Genomic DNA, 26771 nt, shown 5'->3' on the forward strand with positions numbered 1-26771 from the left:
CCTACATGCCCGAGCAATATTTTTATACTCATCCCTGGTCATTTGTCCAATCTTCCACTTCTTGTAAGCCTCTTTTTTGTGTTTAAGATCAGCAAGGATTTCACTGTTAAGCCAAGCTGGTCGCCTGCCATATTTACTATTCTTTCTACACATCGGGATGGTTTGTCCCTGTAACTACAATAAGGATTCTTTAAAATACAGCCAGCTGTTCTGGACTCCTTTCCCCCTCATTTTATTCTCCCAGGGGATCCTGACCATCCGTTCCCTGAGGGAGTCAAAGTCTGCTTTTCTGAAGTCCAGGGTCCGTATTCTGCTGCTTTCCTTTCTTCCTTGTGTCAGGATCCTGAACTCATCTCATGGTCACTGTCTCCCAGGTTCCCATCCACTTTTGCTTCCCCTACTAATTCTTCCCGGTTTGTGAGCAGCAGGTCAAGAAGAGCTCCGCCCCTAGTTGGTTCCTCCAGCACTTGCACCAGGAAATTGTCCCCTACTGTTTCCAAAACTGGATTGTCTATGCACCGCTGTATTGCTCTCCCAGCAGATATCAGGATGATTGAAGTCGCCCATGAGAACCAGGGTGTGCGATCTAGTAGCTTCTGCGAGTTGCCGGAAGAAAGCCTCGTCCACCTATCCCCCAGTCCGGTGGTCTATAGCAGACTTCCACCACGACATCACCCTTGTTGCTCAGGCTTCTAAACTTAATCCAGAGACTCTCAGGTTTTTCTGCAGTTTCATACTTGAGCTCTGAGCAGTCATACTGGTCCCTTACATACAGTGCAACTCCCCCACCTTTTCTGGCCACCCTGTCCTTCCTGAACAGTTTATACCCATCCATGACAGTACTCCAGTCATGCGAGTTATCCCACCAAGTCTCTGTTATTCCAATCACATCATAATTCCCTGACTTTGCCAGGACCTCCAGTTCTCCCTGCTTGTTTCCCAGGCTTTGTGCATTTGTATATAGGCACTTGAGATAACCCGCTGATCACCCCTCATTCTCAGTATGAGGCAGGAGCCCTCTCCTCTCACACGCTCCTGCTCGTGCTTCCTCCCGGTATCCCGCTTCCCCACCTACCTCAGGGCTTTGGTCTCCTTCCCCGGTGAACCTAGTTTAAAGCCCTCCTCACTAGGTTAGCCAGCCTGCTCATGAAGATGCTCTTCCCTCTCTTTGTTAGGTGGAGCCCGTCTCTGCCTAGTACTCCTCCTTCTTGGAACACCATCCCATGGTCAAAGAATCCAGAGCCTTCTCTCCGACACCACCTGCGTAGCCATTTATTGACTTCCACGATTTGATGATTCCTACCCTGGCCTTTTCCTTCCACGGGGAGGATGGACGAGAACGCCACTTGCGCCTCATACTCCTTTATCCTCCTTCCCAGAGCCACGTAGTCTGCAGTGATCCACTCAAGGTCATTCTTGGCAGTATCATTGGTGCCCACGTGGCAAAGCAGGAAGGGGTAGTGGTCCGAGGACTTGATGAGCCTCGGCAGACTCTCCATCACATCGCGAATCTTAGGCCCTGGCAAGCAGCAGACTTTTCTGTTTTCCCGGTCAGGGCGGCAGATAGATGACTCAGTCCCCCTGAGGAGAGAGTCCCTGACCACCACCACCCACCTCCTTCTCTTGGGAGTGGTGGTCGTGGAACCCCCAACCTTAGGACAGTGCATCTCCTGCCTTTCAACTGGCAGAGTCTCCTTCTGCTCCCTTCCCCCAGACATATCATCTGGGCCACTCCCCGCAATGGTACCTATGGAGAGAACACAAAAATGGTTACTTACCTGTATCTGCGTTGCTGGTACATGGACGTTCCCCCTTCTTCTTCTGGAGGTCACATGTTGCCAAATTTCTTCACCGTCATGCAGCTCCTATTAGGACTGGGCCTTTATCATTAAGCTCTAGTGATCATAAAGTAGTGTTTTAAAGGAAAAAATGTAAGGCTTAATGGAGGCAGAAGTCTGGTTTCATGATCTTAGCTCAGGTCTGGAAGTGCTTAAATTCCAGTACTTGGCTCTTTTACTAGTTCTGTCTATGGCCTTGCACAAAAAATTTAGGACTAGGCTCTGCTACACCTGTTGGAAAGTGCTTTCCTGCGTGAGCAGTCCCATTGATTTCCGGGACACTAGATTTTCACATCAGGGCCACAATTCAGGAAAGCACTTCAGCATGTGCTCATGATTTCTATCGGATGTAAGCAAGTGCTTAAAGTTAAATGCATGCTTAAGTACTTTCCTGATTTGGGATGCATTCTGGACTAGGGCTTAAGGTACTGACTTCTCAATGTGAATAAGGGTGGGAAAATCTGCCTCTTAAATTCTATTACTTTTTCCCTACTTTAAAATGGAGATGTATGAAAAATACAGAAAGTTTCTGTACAGTGCTTCATCATCTTCATCTTCAGTATATCACAGAAGATTTTAAAACAGAATTTCTTTGGAAGGTATGCCCTAATCTTTGACAATGGGGAAAAAATCCAAAATTTATTTCTAATCATCTTCATCTCAAAAGCACTAATTGAGGTTAGGAAGTTATAGTGGATTAATGGGTTAGTGATATTTTTCAATATGGGGGAAAATAGTTGCTTAGTAAAGTTTTTATAAGTGCTCAACCTTTGAACACAAATGCAAAATCAAAATGTTTTTAAGCAAAGGGCCATAAGCTTCACATTCAAAACTAATCATGAGCTGTTTGGGTGATAAAATCTGCCTCATTTGAAAATGTAATTTGTTAACCACCGTAATATCTGTTTTGAGGAATTATTCAAACTCTAATAATGATTTTCATAGAACTATAATAAAGTGCAATCATTGGGCTATATACTCCCCTTCAAGCAAAAATAGCATGCTCTCTCTCCTTCAGTGGGCATACTCTTTTTTGACCTGCTGTTGCCTGCATTATCACCTCTGAGCCAGGGGTTGCAGAATTGCCGGGGAATGTGGCCATTAGTTCATAGAACCATAGAAGATTAGGGTTGGAAGAGACCCCAGGAGGTCATCTACTCCAACCCCCTGCTCAAAGCAGAACCAACCCCAACTAAATCATCCCAGCCAGGGCTTTGTCAAGCTGGGCCTTAAAAACCTCTAAGGATGGAGATTCTACCACCTCCAGTGCTTCACCACCCTCCTAGTGAAATAGTTTTTCCTAATATCCAACCTAGACCTCCCCCATTACTAAAAGACCTGATATCTGAGGAGAAACAAGGTGAGTTCCTGCTGATCTTGGCTAAATCATGCTCCCCCTCGGTCTGAGAAAGTAGTTTCATAGGGCTCTTGTTCCAGTCATCCTGCCATTGGCTATGCCTCTGCAACTCCTACACTAATCATACCATTGTGTATAATCATGGTGTTTAGAGAAGACAGTCAATGCAGCAGTAATTTACCATGCATTTTTGGCATTGTAATTACACTGTTCTGAGAAGTGAATACATATCTGTATTTCCCCAGGTCTCTATTTCCCCAGACTATATTTCAGTGGAGGTCAACTCCATGATAAGGCAACAAAGAAACTAAAGCAGGCTGTGCAGTGAAGCTTCCTTAACCTGTTATCAGGTTTCATGTCTGCAAAGACCACTCCCCCAGCCTTTGACATCCATCCATACACCAATGTGGAAAGCAACATATGCTTAGAGGTTCTGGTCCAAAGCACGCTGAAGTCAGTGTGAGTCTTTGGAATCAGACTTTGAGTGTATTTTCTCTTCTGTGATGGGCAAAGGAGGAGATAGTAAAGTACTAATGATCCATATAAAGAAGTATTTGTAGTTCAAAAATGTCTATGATTCACAGTGTATGTGTATCTATCTATTTCTCCCATCATAGTTATAAGCAAAAATTAAATTTGACTGTGAAGTGTTAATTCTTGGAAGCCTCATGTAAAAGACATGGCCACATTACAGCACTCAAACATTTATACTTTTGCTAGAACTGTAATTATTTTCATTTATGAAATTCTAAATTCTGTTTTAAATATTGAATAAGTGAAGTGACAGCTTGTGATAGCTTTAGGATATGACTGCTTGATAATTATTCATGAGAAGAACAGCTGAAAACAAACTAGTTATACACCTTGGCAAGTTTAATTCTGTGAAATTTCCCCATGGCCATGTGACTTTATTCTAAAGCACTCTAACAGTGCAGATGTCCAGAATGTTGTAGCTGTTACAAATGTTATTCCTGTATGCAAAGTTTTGAACCACTGGTGCTTCAAAGAAAGCAGAGGCAGACAGAGAGAACATACACTGTATAATCCAGTGGTTCTCAACCAGGGGTACACGTACCCCTGGGGGTATGCAGAGGTCTTCCGGGGGTACATCAACTCATTTGGATATTTGCCTAGTTTTACAACAGGCTACATAAAAAGTGCTAGTAAAGTCAGTACAAACTAATATTTCATACAATGACTTGTTTATACTGCTCTATATACTGTACACTGAAATGTAAGTATAATATTTATATTCCTATTGATTTATGTTATAATTATATGGTAAAAATGAGAAAGTAAGTAATTTTTCAGATAGTCTGCTGTGACACTTTTGCCTTTTTATGACTGATTTTGTAAGCAATAGTTTAGTGAGGTGAAACTTGGGGTACACAAGACAAATCAGACTCCTGAAAGCAGTACAGTAGTGTGGAAAGGTTTAGAGCCACTGGCATAGTCAAAGCATATGTCATATACTACTGCATGTGCATATGCACTGATATGTATCATATACTAATGGGACATACGTTGGATGTATACAATGGTATTTTGGTGTAGGTACAAGACACATAATAGAATTACAATACCTGAAAGCACATATAACTTTTATGCACTAATTAAATGTATTTTAATGTTGTTTAAATTACTGTACAGTAAACAATATCAGCAATGACAGCTTTGCATGATTAAAAGTAGTACAACCCATATGTAACATTGGAGAAACAATTGAAATGCTTCAGATTTATCATCCCCTCAAAAATTCAGCTAAAATCAAACATTTCTCTACTTTTCCCTTTTTTCTTTTCTTCCCCATATGGCTCCTGAAGCATTCCTTCATTTAAATAGATTTTAAAGCCCTGTCCTTATAGTTCCTAGAGCATTCATTGCTTTTGAGAAAAACATTTTAGCATGTGCTATTTTTGTTATTCTAATTAGAAAAAACAGCTGGTCCTGTACAGCTTAGACTGTAGTCTTTTTCAACACATTGTTCAGATTTTTTCTCTTCTTCTGTCAAGCTACAGGCTACCACCGCTTCTCATCCCACACAAATCAACCCCCAAAACACCTGCACACGCAACCTTAAATATCAGCCACATCTGCCATGAATCAAAAAGAAAACACTTTATCGGTCACAGGATACATATACAAATTATTCATAATAGGAACCTATATATTCACAAGTAACTAAAGCCTCACTAAGTTAATGACCACTAAACGAGCTTTCCAAAGGGTTGAGTACAGCTACTTCTTAGTCTCTTTACGTTTCATTCTCATACATGTAAAGCAACTCCTCTTTTTATTTTTTTTTTAAAAAAGAAGACAATCAAAGCTCACCTACAATTTTGGTATCTGTAAATGTTTGTGCCTACAAATAATCATTGAAGCTGATCAAAGTCACGCTCTCTGTTGCTATGGTAATGAATCCCCATTTTGTTTACGGATGGGTATGCACCACATGGCAAGAAATGATGTCAGGTGGAAAGGGGAGATAAATTTAATTTGTGGTTTAAAGTTATTAACATATATTTTAGGAGGGGGAGTTGTTTTTGTTTTGTTTTCTACAAGGGAATAGTTGATCCAGACTTTTATTAAGAAATAATTTCATTATTTTAAAATTACAATAGTGAAACACACAATGCTGGCAACAGGAAAAATACAAAACAATTAATTACAGAGGTATTTGTAAAAATTGTAGAATGCTTGGAGTTATGATGTCCCAGAGGTGTGCCTAAATCAATATGGTTATTCGTCACACAGTGTTAGTGACTATTTCATTGCCTGGGCAATTGTTCTATCTACTCCACTATCTAATTTGTGTAGCTAAACTATAATCTCCAACTTGCCCCAAGTCTGTAGTGTATTTTGTTTGTTTGAGTGGAACAGAGTAGTCAGTCCATTATAACAGTCAAAACTCAATGCATTCATCTGTAATTAATAATTACACAAATAATCACATTTTGAAAGGTAGAAAGATACATACAATAAATACCAATTGAATTTCAAAACAAGGCATAATATATTCTTTATGTATATATAAATAGCACATCATTTATGTGTGCAATCTACTTTTATTTATATAGTATTTTTTATTTTTATTTTTTTAATGTGCCCATATTTTCTTTCTATGAGTGCAATAGATGGATTTTTATATGTGATAGAATTAAATACTAGTAATACTAGTTGGGGGACATCCACAACATTTGCATAATCAAAGTTTTAGATAAATTACATTTGTCTTTATACAAGTTTAGATTTGGTGGAAATATCCAAATTTCAGGATTTATTTGTGTGTGATATCTGCTCTTATATTAGGGGAAAAAAAGCAACAACCACTAAATGCACAAAGAGTGGATGAAAAGTTGTTCTTATCATTTTAATAATCAATGATAATCCTTCTTTTACATGCAAACTTATGACCAATGAAAAACATGGCAACCCCTGAGCCAACAACAGCCGCTGCAGAAGTCGTAGAGGTCACGGAAATTCATGGAATCTGTGACTTCCGTGACCTCTGTGACAGACACACAGCCTCAGTTTTTAGTAGGGGCAACAGAAATTTCTATGTTTGGAAAATCTATTAACTCCTTGTGACAGGGTCAGGGCGGATGGCTACAGGAGAGTAATAGAAGGCAGATATATTAGCCCCAGGTTAAGTAGGTCCCTATTCCCTGGGTAAGGTAACAAGGAAGGTTCCAGAACAATCAGGAACCTTCTGGAGACAATTAAGACAGACAGGCTGATTAAAACACCTGCAGCCAATCAAGAAGCTGCTAGAATCAATTAAGGCAGGCTAATCAGAACACCTGGGTTTAAAAAGGAGCTCACTTCAGTTTGTGGTGCGCGCGTAAGGAGCTGGGAGCAAGAGGCGCTAGGAGCTGAGAGTGAGAACGCATACTGTTGGAGGACTGAGGAGTACAAGCATTATCAGACACCAGGAGGAAGGTCCTATGGTGAGGATAAAGAAGGTGTTGGGAGGAGGCCATGGGGAAGTAGCCCAGGGAGTTGTAGCTGTTGCACAGCTGTTCCAGGAGGTGCTCTAGACAGCTGCATTCCACAGGGCCCTGGGCTGGAATCTGGAGTACAGGGTGGGCCCGGGTTCCCCCCCCAAACCTCCCAACTCCTGGTCAGACACAGGAGGAGTTGACTTGGACTGTGGGTTCACAGAAACGGCCAAAGTGAGGGCTGCCGTGAAGCTCCAAGGTGAGCAAATCCGCCAATAAGCGCGAGACCCACCAAGGTTGAGGAGGAACTTTGTCACAACTGGTGGTAGTAGTGGGATCTGGTGTCCACAGCGCAGCAGAAGAAGGAGGGTGTTTGGGAGGAAAAAAAAAGGGAGAGGGTTTATTTTTTTTTCACCACAATGGAGGAGGTAGTGCGGGCACTGATACAAGCCACATCTACCCAGCAGGAGGCTACCCGTGTCCAGGCAGCCGCCCAACAGGAGGCAGTGCGGCTGCAGCAAGAGACTAATTGCCTGCTGATGGACCAGGCTGCTCAAGACCGGGCTATGTTGCGGGAACTGGTAAACCAGGTAAAGGCCCTTACAGAACTGAACCGTGGCCATGATGGGATGCAGATCATACGGGCCAGCAACTGGCTGTAGAAAATGACACGGGAGGATGATGTAGAGGCATACCTCCTGGCCTTTGAGATGACAGCCCTGCAGGAGGCTTGGCCCCGAGAACAGTGGTTTGGCATCCTCACTCCATTCCTGTGTAGGGAGCCCAGAAGGCCTACTATGATTTGCCTGAAGAGGCTCTGGCAGACTACCCCCAACTGAAAGCAGAGATCCTGGCCAGGTCTGGGGTAGTGAACACAATGGGGGCCCAGTGATATCATGAGTGGAGGTACCAGGAAAACAAAACCCTGCGGTCCCAATTATATGACCTCATCCATCTCGCACGAAAGTGGTTACAAACTGAGTCCCGGAGTCCAGAGAAGATACTGGAAGTTCTTGTCATCGACCGGTACATGAGAGGACTACCGCCAGACCTTCGCACCTGGGTAAACCAGAATAATCCCTCCACCTATGACGAGATTGTTGCACTGCTAGAAAGGCGAAGGATGGTGAGGGAGCTGACCCAACCAATTAAGGAAGAAGCACCCCGGGTTAAATTAGCAGCACCAAGCCCTAGAGCTCGGGTGACTGGGCCACCAGGAGAGTTCAGGTGGAAAAAGAGAGGGGCTGAAGGCCCACCGGAAGCCACAAAGAGTTGGAGCACTGACGGGGAAGAGGATCGTGATGTTAAACTACCCAAATCAAGAGACCGGGGAGCGCCCAGGGTTCCATACAGATGTTACGCCTGCGGGGACTGGGGACACATAGCTGCACAGTGTCCCAATGCTGAGGAGCCTATGCAGTGTAACCTGGGGAACTGGGCAGACCCATGCTCCCTAATCTACCTTATGAGGTCTCACTAACCCCACATATGTACACCAGACCAGTGAAGCTAAGTGGGGTAGAGACCACAGCACTGGTTGATTCGGGGATTGCTATCACGCTTGTCTCGGGGAAGCTCATGAGGCGTAATCAGCTGCTGTGGGCTAAGCATACGGGGATAACATGCATCCATGGGACAGTTGGTTATTACCCCACCATCCCAGTAAAAATTGAGATTCAGGGGAACACTATTGAGGTAGCAGTAGGTGTAGTCCCTAAACTCCCATACACGGTGCTCATAGGGAGGGACTTCCCAGGGTTTGGAGACTTACTCCCGATAGGGGAATTGGAGAAAGGGGGAAGCCCTGAAAGTAGTGAGGCATCCACAGTAGGCTGTCAACCCCCAACCTTCTCTGAAATGTCCCCAGATTTGTTCTCCATTCCCAGACAGCGTAGAAAGACAAAAAGGGAAAGAAAGGCAGCTAAGGCCTTGGGAACCCAAAAACTGGCCCAAAGCCAGAGGGTCGCTCTCGAGCCGCTGAAAGGAAGGCCACCCAGGAGGGAGAAGTCTGACCCACACCCTAATGCCTCTGAACCAGTAGAGGCAACAGAGACTGGCCTCCTAGATCTCGGGCAGATTATCCCCGGGAGAGGAAATTTTGGACAGGACCACGCTGAACACCCAAGGTACGACAACATTAGGAAGAAGGTGACCGAAATAGATGGGATCCCCGTGGAAGGGAAAACCCAGGGACCAGGACCCTACTTCATAATGAAGAAGAATCTCTTAATCTGGGTCGCACCAGTACAGGGGCAGAAGGTACAGCAGATCCTAGTACCTCAAAAACACCAGAATGCTGTATTAAGTCTGGCCCATAGTCATCTTTTTGGGGGGCATTTGGGAATAGAGAAGACCCTGGCATGGGTCCTGCGACGATTATTCTGGCCTAGAGTACATGAAGAAGTGCGGAGGTACTGTGTGTCCTGCCCGGAGTGTCAGCTGTACAGTCCCAGTCCCCACTTGAGGGCACCTTTAGTATCCCTTCCCATCATAGAGGTCCCCTTCCAGTGAATAGCCATGGACCTAGTGGGACCCCTGGAGAAGACAGCCTGGGGCCACCAATATATACTTGTCGTTCTGGATTATGCTGCTTGCTACCCAGAAGCTGTCCCCCTGCGGAACACAGCCTCTAAAACGATAGCTAAAGAGCTGGTGAGGATCTTTGCCCGAGTGGGCCTACCAAAGGAGATATTAACAGACCAAGGTACTCCATTTATGTCGAAGCTAATGAAGGACCTCTGTATGCTGCTCCATATCCATACCCTGAGAACTTCAGTCTATCATCTGCAGAGCGGTGGGCTGGTAGAAAGGTTTAACCAAACCCTCAAGGCAATGATAAGGAAAGTGGTAAGTTGGGACGGGAAGGATTGGGACACCCTACTACCCTACCTTATGTTTGCAATCCGGGAGGTACCTCAGGCCTCAACTGAGTTTTCCCCCTTTGAATTATTATACGGACGCCACCCCCGTGGCATACTAGATATCGCAAAAGAAATCTGGGAAGAGGAACACAGTGAGGGAAGAAATATAATTGACCATGTGTTGCAGATGGGAGAACAGATAGCCTGGGTCACCCCTACTGTATGGGAACATTTGGAAAAGGCACAGGAGGCCCAGCGAACCCATTACAATCGCCAGACAAAAGTCCAACAGTTCCAACCAGGGGATCGGATGATGGTGTTGGTACCCCTGGCAGAAAGCAAGCTTTTGGCCCAATGGCAGGGGCCCTATGAGGTGGATGAACCCGTGGGGGAAGTAACCTACAAGATGTGGCAGCCAGGATGCTGGAAACAAGAACATATTTATCACATTAACCTCTTAAAGCCTTGGCACCAACGAGAGGCGTGTGTAGTAGCCCAAGAGACCCCGATCCAGGGAAATAACATGCAGGAGCAGATCAGGATATCCACTGATCTGACACCAAACCAGAAGAAGGAGGTAACTGAGATGATCTACTGATACCAGGACGTTTTTTCAACCAAACCAGGTCGGACCACCGAAGCCTATCACCACATTATCACAGGCCCTGGGGCAAAGGTAACTTTAAGGCCCTATTGGGTCCCAGCAGCAAAAAGGGAGGAGATCAAGGCAGAGGTAAAAAGGATGTTGGAGCTGGGAGTCATCGAAGAGTCCCACAGTCAGTGGTCAAGCCCGATTGTGTTGGTGCCCAAACCCGATGGCATCACTAGGTTTTGTAATGACTTTCGCCGGCTGAATGAGAGATCCAAATTTGATGCATACTCCATACCCTGTATCGATGAGTTAGTTGACCGCCGGGGCAATGCCTGATTTTTGACCACCCTTGATTTAACAAAGGGATACTGGCAGATTCCCCTTGCCAAAGATGCGAAAGAAAAGACGGCATTCTCTACACCAGAAGGTCTTTTTCAATATACTGTTTTTCCTTTTGGACTGCATGGGGTACCTTCCACCTTCCAGCGTCTTATGGAGAAGCTCCTATGGCCCCATACCAGTTATGCAGTGGCATACCTGGATGATGTGATTATTCACACCCCCAACTGGAAAACCCACTTAGGAAAGGTGGAATTTGTTCTAGACATGCTAAGGCGTTCTAGACACGCTAAGACGGACACAGCCAACCCAGCCAAGTGTGCTATAGGGCTAGCCGAGGCTAAATACCTTGGCTACATTGTAGGAAGGGGCATGGTCAAGCCCCAACTAAACAAACTAGAGGCTATCCAAAATTGGCCCCGGCCAAATCAGAAAAAGCAAGTCCAGGCATTCCTGGATGTGGTGGGGTACTACCAACGATTTATTCCCCATTTGGCTACCAGAGTGAGTCCCCTGACAGACCTGATAAAAGCCCGGGGTCCCGACATGGTGAAGTGGACAGATGCCACAGAGAAAGCATTCATGGATCTGTGGACAGCCCTCTGCAGTAACCCCGTGCTTATAGCCCCAGACTTCAACAAAGAATTCATTTTACAAACAGATGCATTTGAAGTTTGATTGGGAGCTGTCCTGTCGCAGATGGTCAGAGATGAAGAACACCCAATCCTCTACCTCAGCAGGAAACTCCTCCCAAGAGAGCAGAAGTATGGCATGGTTGAAACAGAGTGCCTAGCTGTGAAATGGGCCATGGAAACACTATGTTATTACCTTCTGGGACGACGGTTTACCCTTGTGACAGACCATGCACCCCTCCAGTGGATGCAGCGAAATAAAGAGAAGAATGCAAGGGTGACCGGATGGTTCCTGTCCCTACAACCTTTCCAATTCACCATACAACACTGGGCTGGAAGCCACCATGGCAATGCAGATGGCTTGTCACGAGTATACTGCCTGACGTACCAAGTTGCCCAACCCCATAGTGTTGAGCAGAGGGGGGAGGGGATATGTGACAGGGTCAGGCCGGATGGCTACCGGAGAGTAATAGAAGGCAGATATATTAGCCCCAGGTTAAGTAGGTCCCTGTTCCCTGGGTAAGGTAACAAGGAAGGTTCCAGAACAATCAGGAACCTTCTGGAGACAATTAAGACAGACAGGCTGATTAAAACACCTGCAGCCAATCAAGAAGCTGCTAGAATCAATTAAGGCAGGCTAATCAGGACACCTGGGTTTAAAAAGGAGCTCACTTCAGTTTGTGGTGCGCGCGTAAGGAGCTGGGAGCAAGAGGCGCTAGGAGCTGAGAGTGAGAACGCATATTGTTGGAGGACTGAGGAGTACAAGCATTATCAGACACCAGGAGGAAGGTCCTATGGTGAGGATAAAGAAGGTGTTGGGAGGAGGCCATGGGGAAGTAGCCCAGGGAGTTGTAGCTGTCGCACAGCTGTTCCAGGAGGCACTCTAGACAGCTGCATTCCACAGGGCCCTGGGCTGGAACCCAGAGTAGAGGTCAGATTCCCCCCAAACCTCCCAACTCCTGGTCAGACACAGGAGGAGTTGACTTGGACTGTGGGTTCACGAAAATGGCCAAAGTGAGGGCTGCCGTGAAGCTCCAAGGTGAGCAAATCCACCAATAAGCGCGAGATCCACCAAGGTAGAGGAGGAACTTTGTCACACTCCTATACTGTGGGAGTCACGTCTGAAGGAGAAGGTTGTAACATACAGGAGAGTTGGAAGAACTTCTGACAGAATTAAACAATGAAAGTTGCTTATTTGTTCAATTCCAAAGTTTGGTTTCTTAATGGATTATTGGAGCACTTTGCTATGTGGAATAGTACAATAAGAATGTTGTCCTATCTCTGTAGGATTGGACAAATAGGTTATGGCAGTAGTAGTCCTGCAAGATCAGTGTAATACAACACTGATATTTATTGCATTGATATTGTATTTTTGAATATTGAATTTATAAGTCTTACTGCTGCAGACCATTTCTCCATTCCTTTAGAGAGAGAATAATACTCCTAATCCACTGTGCAATATGACAGTGTACCACCTAGCAATAGATATGTGACCGAGAGCACAATTTGACCCTTTGATTCTCTAAATCACATCTGATCACTATAGAAGAGATCAGATTTTTAGACACCACATGATTGCCAGCTTGCCATGCAATCTTTCCTTTGTCTCATTTTTTAAGAGTCTGACACTCTAATGAAAGCAATACAGAAAGCTGCCAGAGCCAGCTCAGATTGCCTATTTTTAAAATGACATTACCTAAAGCAAAACATGTATTTCATTATTTGTATCAATACTAGGATGAACTCAGAATGTAAACTCTTCTGGATAGGGATTGTATCTTTATTTGCCTGTAAACTGCCATGTACATTTATGGCACTATATAAAGAATATTGGGGCGGGGAAATAGATGCATTCCTGAAGGTGGCTAGTAGAGTTCTGATGGCTCTGTGGAGTTTTTGATTCAAGCCTTGTGCAGTCTGAAGCCAATACTATGCAATGAGATTTGAGAATCTTGTGCGTGTAAAAGCTGAGCACAAAAACAGCTCCTTTGGCCCAGGCTTCCAGAATAACCCATAACATATGTGGCCAGACTCATTACCAAATCTCTGCAATAAGGATGGAAAAGTTAATGCAGAGGTGTGCTTTGAGTAAGCTGTTTGGAAAATCTTTGGGATTTTTTTCTTATCTTTCTCAGCTACAAATTTTCTGTGTCCTCCTCGTCTGATATGTGAGAACATTACAGCAGAGTGAGAACATTTCAGCAGGCTTATCAAATGTTAACCCAATAGAGAAAAGGCTGGGAGATTCATTTTGTTCTCTGAAGAGAGACTGTATTATTCTGAGGTGCCCTCTGCTACACCAAGAGGCAAAGATGCTTCATCATCCACAACTAGCAAAAATGAGTAAGAACCTTCCTTCGAAAGGTTTACACCTGTTGAACATCCTTTTCATCATTAGAACATACAGTACGTTGGAGCTTCTCAGATCAATCATCTCTTCCCAAGAGTAGCATTTCCCTTTGTTAAGACCCTAGAGAGGTTACATTTTTCAAATTCAGTTTTAAAATACATGCTGCAGGGAACTGAAGGTTTTTTATTTCCCAAAGAACCCAATTCACAGAAGCAAACCTCCAAGTTTAAACTTAAAACCAGAAGCAAAGAGGGCTTCAATTCAGAGGGAAAAGAAGTATGCTGGTTGAGAGATTCTGTGAAGGTTCTGCATTCTTCTGAGTACTGGAGAAATTTGTTAAACTCATTATTTGCTGGTCCAAAGATCATTAATTATCAAATTTAGCTTTGGCAAAATAGATCTAAGTAATATCCTTCAAAAATTGTTCCAGTTAATCATAGTTACAAAACAATGCTTAGAGAGTCTTAGAGAAGAAGTATTTTCCAATGGAAGCTATTGATATTTAGTTTTTTTATATACTGATTTCTGTGTACGTGCACAGATTTATTGAGTCCTGAAGGATTTCTTCTGAGAATTTGAACTCTGAGGTTTATTATTTTTCTGAATTACATTTTCAGTGTTTCTTCAACCAGAAATAATTTTCTTATTTTTAAATGTTTTTAAAAAATCTTATTTTGATTCTGAGATTTGTCAATTTGCAGCTCAAAATGTTAGGTATTGAGAACAAACTTTCTTGATTTTCGAAAACAAGATATTTGTAAAGAAATTGGATAAGATCCAAAATAAGATCAAATATCCACTACAAACCTGTATCACTGATATGACTGAGTGGGTCCATTTGATTCCCAACTGGCTTGCCTACTGACTCTTTCCATGGCTCTTCTTTAAACAGAAGTACAGTGCATCCGATTTATCAGAGGTCATTATTTAGTGATTCTCTGTCCTGTTTTCATAATGGTTGAACTCAGCAATTCATGAACTGATTATTGAGTTTTAGCAAGTGGCTAATGAATCACTAGTGCTGGCTCAGTAAGAAATAGGCTCCTTATGTTTCTACAATTCTGCTGGATTTCAGGACTATTTAATTCATGTAATCTGGCTGTTTCCCCCATCTGTTCCCTGGTAGGTGTTTATACAGGCTACAGTGTTACTGGATATAAAATTTAACAAACAAAAAGTTTTGTTTTGTTTTTTAATTGGAAAACAACTTAGGTTTTAAAAATTCCTAAGCTCTTTTAGTAGGTTGGTATACTGGTTAAAATAAATTATATTTGTTGATGTTCGTATGTGATTATGACAAAGCATCATATGGAGGAGAGCATCAGCAAAAATAACTGGGGGAGCGGAGAAATGCACAAGAATACTTTTTCTGACATCTTTGAACCTGTTGAGGAGTTACTGAGAGTTTAAGAGTGGAATTTCCTTAAATAATAAGGTACAAAAGCTGTCGAAAGTGGTTCCATTATGTTGTACTGTAAACACAACTGAGTATTGTACTGGAACTCTTCATGTGGCACAGGAGCAGACCACATAGCCAGGATAAAACAGAAAAAATATGTTTGACCAGAAGTCGTTAGATTGGAGTTGAATAGGACTGATGCTTAAAGAATTGGGGACAGATCCACAGCTGATGTGAAGCATCATAGGGCCAGTGAGTTCATTGGAGCTATGACAGGTTTCAGAGGAACAGCCGTGTTAGTCTGTATTCGCAAAAAGAAAAGGAGTACTTGTGGCACCTTAGAGACTAAGGTTTACCAGAATAATTTACCAGCTGAGGATCTGCTCCTGAGAATTTGTGCCGGCTGAGAGAAGTTTGTCTTAAAAAAGGCTTGCTGCAGCTTTCTAACTGAATCTAAGCTGCAATGTTTTCAGGTATTTAAAAAACTACTTCTGTTCTATACAAATCACTGTGTCTATAGAATTTTGCAAAAAAAAAAAATAGATTAAGATAATTTATTAATTCCGTTTTTGTCCACTCTTCCCTCCGCGCCCCCTTCTTCTTTTTCTCCTAATAATAGAACTGTTTGGCTGTGCGACAGTACAAATAATGGGCATGGTATATAATGTCAGCATTCCCTCTCTCCTTCTGTCCAAGTTGGTCTGTGTACCTAAAGAGGTTAGCTATTAATGTTGCCTTCTTTATAGCTAAATTATCTGACTCCAGAATTGTTCACAGATTCTATTAAAGAACCCTATGGAGGATTGCTTCTTCAAATAGGCATTTTAATTCATCTGGGTACACTAAGGTGTTACCTTCCTTTCATTAATAAAATGGAAACTCATAAAGAAAACAAGATTATCCTGAATTTATGATCAAGTAATTTTGTTTCTCTTAGCTCGAGTAATAATTGTGGAACATTATTTTCCTCTTTCTTTCCTTTCTCCTTTATATACCTAGACAATTTTAATTTCTCATGTTTGTTTATCTCCCCCACCTTTTAATTTGATGGGAAAAGCTGTCTAGGACCCCAGGAGGCAAACACTGAGAGTTAAGAACTGGTCCTTTCCATCTTCGATTTAATGAAATAATAAGTAATTGATTAATATTTACCTATGGTTTAGTAATTCTAGCATATTCTTTTAGACTTCTATGCTAAAATTTCTAGACCACAAAAAGTTGCTAGTTATATTGCTGATAATGGTTTTATGCCTGTTTCCTAATACTCTTTCCCCCGTATTTTCACAGTGATCACCAGATTTTTCATCATGGTTTAAATACTCTATTTTACCTTTGTTTTACTTGTTTTCCTGCAATGATGCACTCTTTTCTGTCTTTTTAATAAGGCTCAATGTTACCTTGTTTCTAGACCTCTCCCCTGAGCTTTTAATTGGTGGATATTTCTGAGATTAATGTAGTGTGTTTTCAAGACACTTGGGGCCAGAACCTCAGCTGGTGTAAATCAGCGTAACTCCATTGAAGTCAATGTCACTGTGCTTAGATCAATTGTGGATCTGGCCCTTGATGTACAAATGTCTTTTTCCTGGACAGAATCCAGCACCCAAGTAGCCAAACCACATGTTGATCAGGTGTGTGTTTGGACAGGAATCCTCTTCCCACTAGCTTGCGGAGCACCTGTGAATCCCTTAGTTCCACATGGTCTAAAATTAATTGTTCATTACTAACTTGCTCTCCTTATATTCTTTGGCTAAACTTCTGACAGTAGTTTGTGCTTTGAGGACACTAATAGTTTGTCCTTCTCTTCCTGAACTACTGAAGGATAGGAATCCTGGTGTTAGATATAAATACACAGTAATTAGGAAAATGCAACTGTGCTAAACATCCAATTCATCATAACTAATAACCAACAAGAGGACTGTAATCCAAACAGGCACTTCAGGGCAACATCATATGCTCTCTCCATCTAGCTAACTTCCAACATACAACAAATCACATCACACATAAGTAAAACTAGAAACATTCTGTTTTCTAACTTTTTAACTTGTTTTCATTCAAATTGTTTATTTCTTGAAAAAAGTGAAATCAATAAAATGAGAGCAAAATGTGAAAAAAATTAAACTTATTTGACAGAATTATTTTAAATTCACCAAGTTAATCTTTGTCTCTAAAAATGGTGATGAATTAATGAAATGAGGTGATCTTTTGCTGTTCCTTTTGCAGAATTCAAAAACTTCTTGCACAAATGTATTTATTTTGTTGAGATATTTTAGGAAGAAAACCCCAAAGTTTCTTCTTGAACATAATTTCTGCTTTGACTGGCATTTCTTCCCTCTCACTTCTAAAATATATATTTTAGCACAGAATCAAAATTTTCATTGACAAAATGCCTTATTCTTTTACCCAATTTGCATACAGTTCCCATTGATTTTGGGCAGCGGAGAGTTGTTACACATGTGTATGAAGACCTAATGTAGGTCAGTGAAAAATTGAGTCTATCATAGGCCAAATCTGGAATAAGTCCAGAGAAGTCAATGAAGTTACTTTAAATTTAAAGCAGTGCAGCTGAGAGTAGCATGTGATCTAATGGTTACCGAATAAGGCACAGAGTCTGAACAGCATGATATTTGCTATGCATAGCAGTAAAACAATCAGAGACGCTTGCAGTGGTTATCATATGATTTTATATACATGAGCTCTCAAGGAGTTAAAATACATTTTCTTTATTTCAGAAATGTTTCCTTTAATTGGCAGCATTCATTATTTTTGATAATTTTTCAGCTAAGCAGTAGTTTACAGAGATGGCCTAATCTCTCTGAATGTCTCTGATGGTACCATGGACATTTCACCTCTCTTTCTAAATGAAATCTTTCTTGCTTACACATTCTTAACGTGCGCAAGCATTGAAAGACAATAAACTAAACATTTTGTTAATTTAGAGTTGCTGAAGTTGCTGAACAGAAATATTTTCAATTTGATATATTCGTACTCTATGAAAGAAGTAGTATGAAAACTCAGAGAAGAACATTCTTATGTTTGCGTTTCTGAGATGTGGATTGAAGATCTGATTTTTCCTTTGCGAAAACAGAATGCAAAAAACTATGACAGCTGCTGATGATACTGTGTCACATCAAATTCTGAAATAACCTAGATTTCTTCTAGTTTTTTGCACTGCAATTTTATTATCTCTGATACAGTCATGGAAAATATTACACAAAAATCCCCAGTATCTCATTTATAGAGAGTGAGCCTGATTCTTCTGTTAATGTCAATGTCAAAGGTCTCATTGAGTTAATCAAGAGCCGGCCCAAAAGCATTTATTTAATCATCATTTAGTATAATCAAGAGACGATAGCCTAGCAGTTCAGTGACAGAGTCTTGGGCTGCCATACTCATAGGATTTCTTTTCACATTTTAAGCCAGAACTCACAGTCTCAGCCTTGGCAAGAGCCAGGAGTGTGGTGAATGGAGTACCTCATGACACTCTGTAGTGTTTAGTAAGCATCTCCACCATTGACGGAATCTGGACTCGGGAGATGCCTTCACGTCTTCTGTGACCTGCGGATGAATAAACCTGTTGCTGCATCTTTAAAGAGGTAATATGGGGTAAAACCAGTTGGCTCTTCCCAAAAGAAAAATAAATCCTTGTTTTTTAATTAAGAGATGAGGCCAACAGCAAAATTTGGGGGTGAGGGGGGTGGGAAGGTGAGCTGGAGTTGTGGTAAAGTCCATTATAGGACCCTGTTGCAAAGTTTGGATCTGAATCCAAGCTTCCCCAAAGTTTGGGTTGCTCTGAATTGAAATGTTGGTTTGGCCTTATCTCCAGCTACAGTGTATCTCTAATATAATTCATTTTATCACAAGCATGTGATACATTAATTCCATACTTTTAAATTCACAGACCAAATTGATTAATTTCACAGGGATAAACTGGCCTTTAAATATTACATGGCAGTTGAAGTGCTCGAAATGAGACTAAAGAAATGAGAACAACTTTGAGAATTCTGTGTTGCTTAAGTCATGTAGCAGAGCTACTGCAGCTAGTTTTGAAGATATTTTTACTTTGAAAAAATTACTTGTACGGAGCAGTAATAATGCTGAGGCTTCTATTTTATTGTCCCAAAGGAATTCTTACCTACCGCTCTCTAGTACAAATTGGAAAGTATTTAAAAGAGAAACATTTAAAACCACCTAGAAAGCTACACTTACAAACAGTTTGGCCCTTGAATGCATATTTCAAAGGAGTACCTGCAATGGCAAGCGATTCATCCAACACATAGACTAGTATTCCTTCTAGAAGTACAGCAGACTTCATACTGGGGAAGTGAAAAATAATTTTCTTAGTAACTGGGTTGAAATCACTGTATGTGCAGAACAACCCTTCACCTGTGGCAAAGCACTTCAATAATGCTGGCTGCCTTCTTAATGGCACTGCAGCGTGAGGCTAAAACAAAAATGGCTCTGGTAAATGGTGCAACATTGAAACAAAAAGTACATGGCAGAACTCAGGTTGGGATCTTTGAACATTCTCATATTGAAGAATCACTCTGTATTGTAGTGCAACCTGGACCTGAAAAGAAAAAGCCTCAGCAGAATATAGCCAAAGAGCTAAAGTATGTCCAGAGATCTAGCTGATGAGCTCATCGTCCAAAATGCCCTTGCATTTATTCTGAATTCACTTGTGAACATTGAAGTAGATAGAAATTCTAGGATTTTAGAAATGATTATATCCTGCTGTTAAAACCTCACATTCAGAAAGATTTACAGTATCGCTTTATTAGATTGCCAGTACGAAATACGATCACCAGAACACTTTTAGCACCCTCATTGCCCCTTAACCACCCTACCCCAAAGAATTGCATCCTAAATGCAGCACACAGCATAGTAACTGGACTGTATGCTCTTCATGCACAGTGCTAAGTCCAGCCCACAGCTGATTAGCTGAACTCCATGTTGTAGAGTTTTTCAGGGGTCAGCAGAGGTGGAATTCCCTTTCTCACCCCCACCCCCAGTCCATGGCTGTGGAAGCTACTGCCCTTGTAGGCGAGTTGCTGATTGATCTGCCACTTGACCCCAGTCCTCTCCAGACCTCCCCATGAACTCCTCTGCTGGGGCAAAGGGAGCTCCCACAGAGCACAGCTTTCTGGGACATAGGGGAAGTGCTGCGTTCTATGACCTGTAACTACAATCCCTGGGGAAGGGATGACAGGATATACCCCTATGTTAGCAGATTTCTGACAATAATAAGGATCTAGTTCAAAGTATATTCTCAGTTTTACTTTGTGTTTTGCGGGCCTCATTGATGTCAGTGCAAAGGCTTTCATTCATTTTAATGGATTGGGCCTTTAATGAATATATTGGTGAGTACTGTTTTTTTTGGTTTGTTTTTATTTTTTGGTAATTTACACATTTGGGTGAAAAGGTTTGAGAGAGCATAAATATTTTATCTAAAGCTTGGTTTAAAATATTTTTTGTAATCATAACAAAGGCCCTTGCCTCAAATGTTTTGTCTTTTATTGTCTTTGGAAAACCCAGGATGAAAAGGTGCACCTACAACATTATATTATCTTCATGAATTATTCACTCCGTATCTCTTTTTATACCTACATACAAATCTAAAGCAATCATTGTTATTTCTAGGGAGTGTACAAGACAATAAATAGCTCTAGAATAAGTACTGCCTACTCCCACTGTATCAGGACACATGTTTCTGTGAATCACAAGCTAATTACTTGAAAGTTTAAAATCTAGCCTCCTGGAAAGTATTGTTCTTTTATTCATAGGAATATAATACCAAGCTGTAGTATTTTAATAGCATTGTCACAAATATTAAGCACATGGAGGTCTACCTGTTCTTATTTAGCTATCAATGGCTTCCCCTGAATTTATTTGAGATTCTGTATCTGTCTGCTGAATTACACACGCACACACACACACACTTTGCTATAGATCAGTTGGGGAGTACTCTCTGTGCAATAAAATAGGAATTTCAAGTTCAACTTCCTACACAGTGCTAATATTAATACTAATAGTACTAATGTATTTTAGATGAGACTTTGACTGCCCTGCACCTTTAAGCTGGGGAGTAGGGGGAAGGAGAGGGTGTTTGGCTGGTTGGCCGAGTGAAGGGAACAATGCTTTGTGGCTGCTGGTGGTGGGGAAGATGAAAACTGCTGCAAAAAGGGGTCAGTGCGGTCACTGACTCATCCCCTGGGAATGCAGGGTTTAAAAGGGGCAGCTGGGCACCTAAAGCCTTCCTTTTATCATGGATCAAGGCCAAAGCAGGACCCACCTTCCCTCCCTTGCAGTTGGTAAAATACCAGGTTTGGTCAACACCTGCTGTGGACATTACGCTAGCCGCCCCCTTTTTAGGGGGTCTGGAAATAAATTTTTCCCTTACAACCATATTGGCTTGGGTTCAGTTCAGATTCTTTTTTGCCTTCCCCACAGTGGGTTTCAGGAAGGGCTCTGTTCATGGATGGCATGATGGGCCGTAGGTAATATGTTGCAATTCATCATTTAAGTGTAGGGTGGATGTCCAGTGGAGATACACCATAGGAAAGGATAAATGGCATGGAAAAGGACTTAAAAAGAGGTGTTCATTGAAGGAATGAATGGGGGCAGGGGCTGTCAGGGTTCTCTTCCCACTCTGAACTCTAGAGTACAGATGTGGGGACCTGCATGAAACACCCTCCTAAGCTTATTTCTACCAGCTTAGGGTAAAACTTCCCCAAGGCGCACAATTTTTGACCTTGGAGGTACGCTGCCATCACCAAGTGATTTAACAAAGAATCAGGGAAAGGACCACTGGGCATTCCTTTTCCCCCAAAATATTCCCCCCAAGCCTTACACCCCCTTTCCTGGGGAGGCTTGAGAATAATATCCTAACCAATTGGTTACAAAGTGATCACAGACCCAAACCCGTGGGTCTTAGGATCATAGAGAAATCAGTCAGGCTCTTAAAAGAAACAGAACTTTATGAGAAAGAAAAAAGGTAAAAGAAGCACCGCTGTGAAATTAGAATGGAAGACAATCTCACAGGCAGTCAGATTCAAACCATAGAGAATCCCTCTAGGCAAAACCTTAAATTACAAAAAGATACAAAGCAGGAATACACATTCCCTCCAGCACAGCGAATTTCACAAGCCAAAAACAAAAGAAAATCTAACACATTTTCTAGCTAGATTACTTACTAACTTTATAGGAGTTGGATTGCTTGCTTTCTTGATCTGTCCCCGGGCAGAGGTATCACACAGACAGACAAAGCCTTTCCCCCACCTCCCCCCGTTGAGATTTGAAAGTATCTTGTCCCCTTATTGGTCAGGTGCCAGCCAGGTTACTTGAGCTTCTTAACCCTTTACAGGTAAGAGGATTTTACAGTACTGTATTAGAGCTTCTTAACCCCTTTCCTTTATATTTATGACAGGGGCGGTTGGGGACTCCTATGATTGCTATGGCAGGGAGCCAACACCCCATTCTTATAGCCCACCTTAACCCTTCTGTGAGGGAGGTGGTGGATGGTAACATCCCGGCAATGGAGGGATCTGGAGGGAAAAAGAGAGGGAGCTGGTGGAAGCCCCCCCACCTGGGCATGGTAAGTTCCCAGCAATGGATTTGCTGGAGGAACCTGGATGGAAAAAGACAGGGAGCTGGTAAAACCCCCTGGGTAATTACGGAATAAACATAGGGGTAACCGGCACTGTACACTGTTATCTGCCGGGTAGTCCCAGACATCTAATAATAAAGTTGCTGTCTGATTAAACCCATGTCAGATGTCTCCTGTCCTTATTTTGGCATAGCCAGACAATAATCTGATGTCTTTTCTGTTTATCTCCCATGCTGGCAAACTGAAAGCCAAAAATCTCAAAGAATGTTTTCAAAGTAATATGGATAACCCCTGTGTTTTGCCCAATATTTCTTCCATTCACAGTTAGTGCCTATATCTATGTGAGTGTTGTTGCTGAGTCCAAAATGGCTGTGGTAGTTGGCTTCCTACAAAGCTACTGCATTATCAGTATTTAACCTCATTATTCTATAAAGGAACTTTAAAATACTTTGTGTATGGAAGGAGCTGTGTAACACAAAATTAAATTCTATATGCTACATATGCACATATACACAAGTCATCAGTTTCATTTGATACTCTAAAATATTTGTAAATGTTATCTAAAATACACATTTAGCTGGTTCATTATTGAATCTTTAAATAAATTTCATCTTCTATAAGATGTTCAAAATCTTTAGATATTGTCAGCCTGTCTTAATAATTATGTTTGACTAATGTTTTACATTTATAGGAGTTTTAAAAGGCAGGTGCAATGTGACATATCAGAAGAAGCAAATTAAACTCTTGTAAAGCACAGCTGGAATGCTAAAAATGTGTATTTGTAATTTAAATATATGACACCATCGCACTGTAAAATCAGTTCATAATTAGAAAACATCTGTTTTTTCCCAATATGATGTCTAATAGTATATTTAAATAATTTAGAATGCAATAAAAAAAGAAGTCAAGCAATAGTAAGTGATTCGGGACATTTTTTTTTCTTTTGTTTAAAATGTCCTGTTCCAGATCTTTGGGTAACCCATCATTATGATGCTAATTCTTGATTCAGAATATAATCAGCATTGATGAAATGCATATGCCAAACATATGTGTTTGTTATGACCTTATTGTTAGTCAAAAAACGGTTTTGTAGATGGTGTTGCTAAGAAGGATTTACACACTGTCATATGGCTGATTTTTTAATTTTTGGTTATCGAAGGACTGTGAGTCAAATAAAAGTTAATTATTTTAACTTTTACATGAAATTTACATAAATATGTTGTAATACAATAATAGTTAAGAGTTTATAGGCTCTGGAAACATACTTGAACTAGGTTAAATATTGAGTTGAATTTTACCAGGATCAATTCAAGTTTAGCTAATAAAATTTGAACAAAATCACAACTTCTCAAATGATGCTAACATGGTAGATTAGCCACACATCTGTCATCTTTGTTCATGTAGGAGGGTATTTTTATAAGTGTGGTGCAAATTCTAATGGATACTTTTATCCTAAATGAAGTGTGTGAGTTGAATATTCTGTTAGTTTATTGGCAATAAACTATATAACTTTTTCTTGCCACTGCTGAAACATTTATTTGAGATAAGTAAAGGTCATACATTCCTTAGCAGGTTTTATTTTCTCTTTCACAAGCATATACCTACAAATGCTTCAAAGTCTTCACAAATACTTGATAATGTCTTTAAAAAAGATGCGGCACAATAATATTGTTCAAAGGTATTTTTCAGCTCAGTAGCTGGGCAGTGGCTAGTGAATGCTGTAAGGTCCATCTGTCAGTTGTCCCCTTTGATACAAACATCTCTGGAAAAAATAAGGTGCAGTTATTAACTGACTTGCCTTTAAAGGCCACTTTATCATTTTAATTCTTGCCCAAGAAAAGAGGTGGGTGGGGTGGGGGGAGGGGAAATGTCTAAAACTAACTGGTGCAGGATTTCGTGTACACAAAGTTAATGGGCTGCAGTTTATATGCATCTACTTCTCCACTGCCTTTTATCCACCTTTGCTGCTGTAGCCCACCCCTAGTTTTTCATCAGTTTGTACATGGTGTGCCAGGGCAAATAGTGACAGAACATCTAGCTAAAGAAGGGGCACTTAATCAGCAATCAAGATTCAATTTGTTTTAATTTTAGCAGGTGTTTGTGAGGTACATTGATGGGGGAGATAATATGTACTGCTTTCATTAGCTCTCTTGTTTTTGCGCTTGAACATTTAAGAGCCAGATGTTCGGAGGTGAGCTGATCAGAATATTAAGTCTCCAGAGGTTGGTTTCCATAGTGTTTTACATTCCTTTCTTTATCTTCCTCAGTTCACCCTGAGCTACGAGGTGCAAGTGCTTGCAATGACAAACTACATCTCTGTTTCCTATTCAACTAAAGCTTTAAATTAGTGGCTAATTCTCAGATAAAATACTTTATTCTAATAATCTACAATTAATTCTTGATCCTTGGGTCAGACTCATTTCCCATTTCAAATGATTTTATCTGATAAATCTGTTTCTGAAATTATTTGTTTAGTAGCTGATGTTTCGCCAGGGTACTTTACCTCAGTAAAAAACAGGAGCTAACATAGGTAGGTACAGTACTGATCCCATTATCTTGTTACGCTAAATATCTAATCTAAATCATCTCTCTATTATGTGCTAGTCAAAATGCTGTAATGACATAATATGTGGACAGGAACAATGACAAGAAAATGGGCCTTGAAAGAAAGGGCTTCAGTCAATCAGCATGTCCCTAAAAAGAAAAAAGTACAGAGTATACTTGAGTTCAGTACTCTCTTCTACTAGGTAAGATTGTTTGAAGAATGCAATGAAGCAGTAATAGGATTATAAGAGGTGGCATGCAAATAAAATCTTTGTTCTATGTTGTTAACCCAATGGGTAACACAATTGAGCACTAATTTAGTAGCTCCTGGAATAATATACTTGTATTCCTATGTACTGTATTTTTCCCCAGTATTATGAACTTGAGTTCCGTTATACAAAAAAATAAAATCCTAGAAATAAAGAGTTAATGGAATTGCCACTATTAATTGTTCTCTGTTTACTGTGATGTTCAAAGATTGCCCTGTTTTACAAGCATATTTTCTTAATTGTGTCACCTTGTACTATCAGTATGTCAGAGGGGAAACATTTGCAAGTGATTAGATATGGACCTTTGTGTCACCAAATGTATGAGGTACATACCCTTATAGGATATAATTGTGATCTTTTAATATGCGGCCATTGACCCAGACTTGTTATTATCTATTATAGTTTATAATAATGTATCTCTTTATGATTAAATGATGATGCCCGGCAGAACACTATGATTAGCATTTCAGTTATTTATAGATTATGTCAGAGCAGTAATAAACATAAAATGCTGTTAATGTGTGGCTAATGAAATCTGGACATGAACAAGTTTATGAATTGATATAATTCATTTGAGTGTTCTAACTGAGCTGCTGGTTCTCGTCATAATTCAAAAGCTTAGCAGGGTTCACCGATTAGGTGGTAGACTAATTTGCTACAAAAAGTCAATGGGTTTTCATCGTCTTGGGCTATCATACACAGCATGGCTGATTGCATAAGGACTATACAAAGTAATTCTCATAAATATATTTATTAAGCTTAATATGTTTTGTGAGGGTAGGATAGAATCAGCTATTGCACAACATGTGGAACAAAATCACAGTATGTTAGTTACTAAAAAGATATGTTCAGCCAAATCATTCAAGAGCAGATCAATGAGGGAATTATTTGAATGTTTAAGTGAGCTATTAAGTTGCAAACAAAAAGGAGGGCTATACAGCATGATGCAAATGATTTAGTGAGCATATACAATTTCTATTTCGTTTTGGTGTCATCATTTCAGTTCAGGATTCACACATACCTTTAAACTTAGGATATATTGTGTTGTA

At 41.0% G+C, this 26771-nt stretch overlaps 1 protein-coding gene across 45 annotated transcripts in view; it reads left to right on the plus strand.

The window, feature by feature from the left end:
• The window catches only part of LOC125633483 (uncharacterized), a 786124-nt gene that overhangs the window by 257567 nt on the left and 501786 nt on the right, over positions 1 to 26771 (plus strand). For 35 of the 45 annotated variants that reach the window (XR_012667838.1, XR_012667837.1, XR_012667812.1 and 32 more), the window contains one exon: positions 18723 to 18899. The exons of 9 other annotated variants lie outside the window; for them this stretch is intronic. The gene's annotated coding sequence lies outside the window, so the exon portion shown is untranslated. The remainder of the gene's footprint in view (positions 1 to 18722; positions 18900 to 26771) is intronic. One more of the 45 variants, XR_012667807.1, reaches the window with a different exon arrangement.

The sequence above is a fragment of the Caretta caretta genome, chromosome 3 (assembly GCF_965140235.1).
Source record: "Caretta caretta isolate rCarCar2 chromosome 3, rCarCar1.hap1, whole genome shotgun sequence".
Taxonomy (NCBI): Eukaryota; Metazoa; Chordata; order Testudines; family Cheloniidae; genus Caretta; species Caretta caretta.